This window comes from Loxodonta africana, chromosome 5 (assembly GCF_030014295.1).
Source record: "Loxodonta africana isolate mLoxAfr1 chromosome 5, mLoxAfr1.hap2, whole genome shotgun sequence".
Taxonomy (NCBI): Eukaryota; Metazoa; Chordata; class Mammalia; order Proboscidea; family Elephantidae; genus Loxodonta; species Loxodonta africana.
Window position 1 is genome coordinate 91,975,551 of NC_087346.1, and position 8,283 is coordinate 91,983,833.

The window sequence follows — 8,283 nt, forward strand, 5'->3', positions numbered from 1 at the left end:
TTCTCCATTTATCATGATGTTGCTTATTGGTCCGTTGTGAGAGTTTTTGTTTTTGTTTTTTTTATGTTGAGGTGTAATCCATTCTGAAGGCTGTAGTCTTTGATCTTCATCAGTAAGTGCTTTTTTAAGTCCTCTTTTTTTCAGCAAACAAGGTAGTGTCATTTGCATATCACAGGTTGTTAATGAGTCTTCTTCCAATTCTGATGCTACACTTTTCTTCATATAGTCCAGTTTCTTGGATTATTTGCTCAACATACAGATTAAATAAGTATGGTGAAATGATACAACCCTGAAGCACACCTTTCCTGTCTTTAAACCATGGAGAGTTCTTTTGTTCTGTTGGGACAACTGCCTGTTAGTCTATGTATGTGTTATACGTAAGCATGATTCAGTGTTTCGGAATTCCCCTTCTTCACAATGTTATAGATAATTTGTTATGATCCACACAGTCTAGTGAATGCCTTTACATAGTTAACAAAAAAAAAGTTAAACATCTTTCTGGTATTCTCTGCCTTCAGCCAAGATCCATCTGATACTGGCAATTGTATCCCTCCTTCCACGTCCTGCTCTGAATCTGGCTTGAATTTCTGGCAGTTTCCTGTCAAAATATCCCCATAGTTTTGAGATTAAAATCCTGAGTTAAAACTCAGGTAACAAGACTCTGTATGATTTTCCTACCTATCTACCTGCCTGGCCTCATCTCCAGCCCTTTGCACTTGATGGGCTCCACATTGACCTTCACTGAGTCCCATGTCTCCTTCTTCCTCAGGCTCATGTATAAGTTAATCTCTCTGCCTGCAAAGTCCTTTCCTCTCATTAGAACTTCCAGCAGCATCTCCCTCCTGATGCTCACCCCAAAGCAGTGTTCTAATTTGAAAGTTTATTATTTTCACACATTTAAAAGATATTCTTTACAGCATATGTATGTCTCCTTAAGCAATGGACCATTGTGTTTATGTTTTAAAACTTTACATAAATGGTATCATACTGTGCATATTCTTTTGCAATTTGCTTGTTGACATTCAATTTTGCTTATGAAGTTCACCCAGGTTTATACATATAGTTAGTTTATTCATTTTTTTTTTTTTTGCTGTTTAATATTTCACATATAAATATAACACAATTTGTTCATTCATTCTTCTAAAGATTACATACAGGGTTTTTTAGTTCCTTCCTTCTCTCTTTCCTCCCACCTTCCTTTCTTCCCTCTTTTTTTTTACCTCCTTCCTTCCTTTTCTTGGGTGTTACTACAAATGCTGATATGAACCATCTAGTTTTTTTTAGTATATATCTCCTTGTGTACTTATGTATGGTTGGATACCATGTATTGTATGTACATCTTCAACTTTCCTGGGAATTAAATAGCTGTTTAAAGTGGCTCCACCAGTTCATATTTCTTTTACCAGAATAAAAGGGAGGCCACTTGTCAGCCTCTTTCATAACACTTAGTGTGAGATGCTATCTTAAATGTTTTTGGTTGTATTTCCTGATTCTAGAAAATTTGACCTCCTTAAAAAAAAAGAATTATTTTTTTTTCATATGCATATTAGTCTCTTTTATGAAATGCTTGATCAAATATTTTGTTCATAAATCTATTTGGTTTCTGTTTTCTTTTTCAATTTTAGGAATTTTTCCATTAATATATTCTGGATACAAACTCTTATAAATGTTTGCAAGCCTGAACTTATATTTTAGCTTTTTGGTATCTTTTAAAAAGATAAATCATTGTAAATTATTATGTATTCAAAAGTATCAATGTTTTCTTTAAAAATTGTGTCTTTATGCATACTTAAGAAATCCTTCCAAAGCCAAATTTTATAAAGATGATTTCTTATATTTTCTTTTTGAATTTAAAATTCGTCTTTAAAATGAAAGGCTTTAATTACATATGACATGCAATATTTGTTGACTTTTTTCCCCCATAGGGATAATCAGTTGTCTCAGAAACATTTTTTTTACGTCTATCTTTTCACACTATTCTCTTATGTCTGCTACATTACATTTCATTTCATTATAAGCATAGATCCTTTTCTGGGTTCTATATCTAGTTCCATTGTTCTAATTAATTTGTTCTAGTCTAAAATTCTATTTTTAATTATTACACCTTCATATCTAGTACAGCTAGTTCCTCCAACTTATTCCTCTTATATTTCAAAATTATCATGGTTTTTCTTGTACTTTTGCTTTTCCATATAAAATACAGAACTAATTTTTGAAAGCCCATTAGAAAATACAGATAGGATTTGTATTGGAATTACAAAAAAACTTAAGCTTATTAACACCTGATCATGTTTCAGATCTCATCTAAATTGTTTCTTCCATTTGGAAACATTCCATGACTTCTTGAAGAATGTTATATCTCTTACTATGTCCTCATGTTAAAACACACCTCTGCTTTGTTACACTTATTGCAGTTACATTTTTACATTTGTCTCTAGGATTATTAGTCCATATTTTTTCTCCTATTAAGGTCCCTGTGTGGTGTAAATGGTCTCCTCTAGGGTACTAACTGAAAAGTTGGCAGTTTGAATCCACCCAGTAGCACTGTGAAAGAAAGCCCTGCCAGTTTATTTCTGGAAGATTACAGTCATTGAAAGACTTAAGGAGCTCAGTTATACTCTAAAGCACATGCCATTGCCATGAGTCAGAACTGACTCCATGGCGACGGATTTTATTTAGCTTTTCTCCCATCAAAAATAATAGTAATGATAATAATAAATATAACAAGTAATCCTTAGTCAACACACAAAAACATGAACACTGAGGTAAATCATGAAGTGAAATAGTATAGTGACTGCAGGATAAAGGATCTCCTTTTACCCTAAGTGATGTAGTGGTTAAGTGCTATGTCTTCTAACCAAAAGATCAGCAGTTCAAATCCACCAGGTGCTCCTTGGAAACTCTATGGGGCAGTTCTCCGTTCTATAGGTGGCTGTGAGTCAGAACCGACAGCAATGGGTTGGTTGGTTTGATTTTACCAGAAGTAATGTGGACTGTGTTCTTGGCTCTAGAGAAATAACCCTGTGAGTAATTGGGGTGCCTTGGTCTGGAGCTTCCAGGCCACACCTGAAGAATTGTTCTGGTGAGTGGGGACTGACTGGACCAGAAAAGACTCACTTGGCAGGCCTATGTAAACTAGCCACAGAAGACATAATTTAGCTCACCATGCAGGACTGGCCTGTAAAAGCCCTGAACACAGAGACTCAGAGACCTTCCTAGTTGACAAGAATATCTGCTTTTGGGAGGGAAGCATGTCCCTTGGGACATGGAGGCTTCATGTTGGATACCTTCCCAGACCTTACCCTAGGCATCTCTTCATTTGCACCGTTTTTGGTTATAACAATCTGTAGTAATAAGTGTGGTATGCTCTCTGTGAGTCATTACTGCAAATTATTGAATCCAAAGTGGTAGTAGGAACCTGTAGTCAGAAAGTAAGAGTGCTGTGCGGACTTCGAAGCTTGCTGCTGGCACCCTGAATATGTAGTGGGACATCAGTTCCAAACCGTTTGTCAGCAAGGCAGAAGAATGGGACGTCGTGTGAATGCTCCAAAATTGTGGTTAGCATCTGCCCATTTGTCAGTCTGAAGAATGGTGTCCTTTTAACTTGTGAGCTCTGACCTGGCTCCAGGTAGCTAGAGTCAGAAAGAGAGAGTGTTGGAGAGGTGGCTGACAACAAGGCTGGAGAAGTAAAGATGTTAGGAATTGGATTCATGCTGATCCTTACTGAGCGGTGGCTTAAGGTACTGTTTAAGGAACAGATCTCTACCTCCCAGAGACTGTCTCTGAACCATAAGTTGTTAAATAGCCTACCTTGCTTGTTACCTTAATTTCTACTTAGTTAAATACAAGTTAACTCTAACAGTCCAAAACAAACACAGTTCAAATTAAAAGGCAATTATGTTCCATTTAATCTTTATACTGATGGAATTCTTGAGAGATATATATCTGTCTGCCTATCTACCTATCAATAAATTGATAAATCAATCTTTCTGTTTCATGTCTATATCTTGAATCCAAAAGTGTAAATTAATTTTGCAAAGTATGTGAAAATGTTCCAAAGAAGGTTTTTCCCAAGCAATCAAAAGTGAAGATTTAAATACACCTGTATCCTTTTGGGAGCCCTGGTGGCGCAGTGGTTAAGAGCTTGGGTGCTAGCCAAAAGGTCAGCAGTTCGAATCCACCAGCCGCTCTTTGGAAACTCTGTGGGGGAATTCTATTCTGTCCTGTAGGGCCGCTATGAGTCAGAACTGACTCAAGGGCAATGGGTTTGTATTTTGGGTTTTTTTGGCGGAGGCAGGGGAGGATACCCCTTAGAGCAGCTGTTACTTTGTCTAATGCAGTTTGCTGCTGTAAGAAGCTAAATAAAAGAGTGAGAGCCTCCACAGCAGAATTACAGGACAGTTGAAACGACTCGATGGCACTAGTTTTTTTTTTTTTTTTTTTCATTTTTACTCATTTTGAAGGCTTTTTTCCTAAATTTCACACCCTTGTCTTCTGATGTAATCAAATCATCTTTAACTCTTTGATAAAAGAACAAAAGCCTATGTTTAGAAATGACCGTTTATATTTTTCCAGGCTGTTTTCCCCAAGGGAAATATAATTTCCCATTATTTATTCAGATTCGTTTCCAAAAAGAAGCTTTAAAATGTGGCACTGGCTTTCAGAGCTGCAAATGTACTCACTCGTGATTTCTTCTTGGACAACTTTGCCTTAAACAGCAAAACGAATCTTAAAGAAATTTAAAGAGCATTAATATACAATGAAATGTAACAGAGATGGAGACTTTTTTAAAGATGCAAGAATTCATACAGTGCTGCCAAATCTACTTACACTAAAAACAAGTGAGAAAAATGTAGACTGCCTCCCGAGCTCTCAAAAACCATGAGACACTCAGTACGTGGTAATGATCGAACATGTTCACTGTACTTAAAGCCTATGTAAAAAGAAGTGTCTAGAGAAATTTGAATTAAAGAAGATTCTGTGAAATTTGCCTAAGTACAGAATGCACTTCTATTTTGAATTTTCTTGCTTTTATTTAAGACAAGTGGCAGATAATTTCACAGCTGTCAGTTAAGGCACATAATGAATGTCTTATGAAAGGATGAAAGCATGAAGTTGTATTCATGTTCCCCAAGTATGTAAAATGAAATCTAAAGGATATCAAGATCTGGTATGAAATGAAAAATGCAGAAACACTTTGGTATAGCAACGTGTGTATGGGGGTGGGGATGAATACTAACTCCTTTCTCCCTATAAATTAACATCGATGGGAAAGTCCGCAAAGCACTGATTTAAGCCTTAGATTTTTGCATCAGTTTCCAAGGACTTCATTTTATGAAACTTTTATCTGATAGGGGGCCAAATTCAATTAATTTCATTAAAATAGTTAGTCTTTTAAATTTAATACTAAATACTGGAATTTTTCTTGTTTAAACAAATAATATTTTATTGTGTTTTAACTGAAAGTTTACACAACAAATTAAGTTCCTATTAACAGCTCTTATACAAATTGTTCGGTGCCATCGGTTACATTTTTTACAATGTGTCACCATTCTCATTTTCTCATTATTTCCATTCTGTTTATTCTTTTTTCCACTGATCTAGCTTCCCTTCCTCTCTTTGCCTTCTCATCTTTGCTTTTGGGTAAATGTTGACTGTTTGGTCATTGTTTAAGGCAGCAAATTACTCACGGGTGATACTGTTTATTTTATAAGCCAATTTCTTATTTGGCTGAAAGTTGATCTGCAAAAATAGCTTCAATTCCAAGTTTGAAGGGTATCTTAGGGCAATAGTCTCAGGGGTTCCTTTAGTTTCTTTTGGTCCAATAGGTCTGGCCTTTCTTAGGAATTTGAGTTTTGTTCTATATTTTTCTCCCATTCTATCCAGAACCTTTCATAGTGTCCCTGATCAGAACAGTCAGTAAATCATGGAATTCTTTAGGCTTTTAGAAACTGTTGGCCTTTTTTTAACTGGATGAGATGGATAAAGGGCATTCTCCAACTGGGAAAAAAGAATATATAATGATATTAATTAAAAGGAATATATAGCATTGATGTCGGGTAAGTTTACCAAGTGTAAATCTCATCTATCTAATCTCTTGTAACAGCATTCTGTGAAGTTATGCCAGAATTATTTATTTCTGCAAATTAATTGCTTCAATCTTATTCTCTAGTAGTATTATGATAATTACCATGTTGGTTCAAAAACAGGGTCAAGAAATGTAATATGAGATCTGTGATATTAGATTTGCCTCAACTTACTTTTTCATAGAATGTATATATTTGGGGAAAAGCACATAATCATATACTTAAAACATGGGATTATACTCAATTTTCAGAAAGAGTGAGATATCCTTTTCTTATTAATTTTTTTGGTGGTTATTTATGGTTTGCTTGTATGCACTTCTGTGAAAATCAGTATGGCTTTGCAGTCTTTTAAACTTCACCTCTTGTCTGCAGTAATGATTCAGCCTAATGAAAGAAGGCAAACTAGTATCAATCTATACAGTTGATTTGGCAATTTATTTTCTGACTGATATTGAGGACTTTGATGCAAACCAACACAATTTTTGTTGTTGTTAGTTACCATCAAATCAATTCTGACTCATGGTAACCCCTTGCATGTAGAGTAGAACTGTTCCAGGCTGTGAGTTTTCAGAAGCACATTGCCAGGTCTGTCTCCTGAGGTAACTCTGAGTGGTTTTGAAACCAACTTTTGGTTAGTAGTCAAGGGCTTAACCATTTGTGCCACCCAAGGAGTCTTGAACTAACATAATACTCTTTTCTAAAACAGCTCTTTCAGCAATATCACATTGGAAGAGAGGAACTCCTTGGATGAAACAACCCAGGGTTTAGGACCTAAAGAAGCATGAACAATTTCAGGAGACATTTGATGAGCTCCAGTCCTCATCCTTATCAGAAAATATTACAGCATGAGCTGAAGACGCATTTTAAAGCCTTTTGGTTAGAAATTCAGGATTTTATTTATTAACTTGAGTTCATACCAGACATTGCATATATATATATATATATATATATATTTACTAATTCTATATCATCAACACCAATACAAAGATAAAGATGACACAGAATAAATAGGGAAGGTATCACAAGTCAAGATCCTAGGGGAATAGACCCTGAGGTAGAAAATTTATGTTTATTGGAAAGTGTTCTCTATAACAACACTTTTAAAAGAGTGACACAGAAAGTATTGGTAGAAAGAAACATTGAAATAAAATGTAGTTGCAACAGTAGACTTAGGCCATTCCATAGGGAGCTCTGAAGGTGCCAGGGCCATCCAGAGTTGTCCAGAATGGATACAAAAAGGCCTAATCATTGCACCTTGGCCTTGAACAAAGACTGGATGTAGGTTTCCCAAAAGAGAGGCAAACCTCAAGCAAGGCCAGAAAAAACCAAATTGCTGTAGAGCTGATTCCATACTTGTAAATATTGTGCTGTGCTCCACAGGATTTTAACTTGTTGATGTTTCAGAAGTAGATCTCCAGGCTTTTCTTTCAAGAAGTCTCTCGTGAACTCAAACCTCCAACCTTTTGGTTAGTAGCAGAACAGTTTAGATATTAACCATTTACACTATCGAAAGACTCCAGTTCCCTTCAATGGAGGATAAATATAGAGAAGTAACCAATTAAGGTTCACTTATACCAATGATAGTGTGGATCACATAGAACCGGGTAATGTTTCATCCTGTTATACATAAGATTGTCATGAGTAGGAGTTGACTTGAGGCAATTAACAACAAACAACTTGAACTCTCAGCAGACAATGGGCAGGTAAGGGAAAGAACGTCCACATACTGAAAGGAGATTAAGGTGGTACACATAATCAGCTACTGTGGGGCATGATCATTGAAAATAGGTTTTTAATTACATTTAATTAAAATAGAAGGAGAGGGATTCAAAGTATTATCTTGAAATATATGCCACAGGATGTGTAGTTAGATCTAAGGGAGTATAACAAAGGACTTCTGGAAACAAGAACACTGCAGCAGCATACCTACTATAACCCTTTGCTTTTGAGTTGATTCCCACTCATAGCAATCCCATAGAACAGAATAGAACTGCCCCATAGAGTTTCCAAGGAGCGACTGGTGGATTCAATCTGCCAAACTTTTGGTTAGCAGCCATAGCTCTTAACCACTGTGCCACCAGAACTCCTATATTTACTATAAGCCCCAAATATTCTTATAGAAACAGGATAGGGTAATTAGGAAAAAAGAAAAAGAAAAAATGTCATTGATCTTTACGAAGTTTTGGTTGTGTCCAAA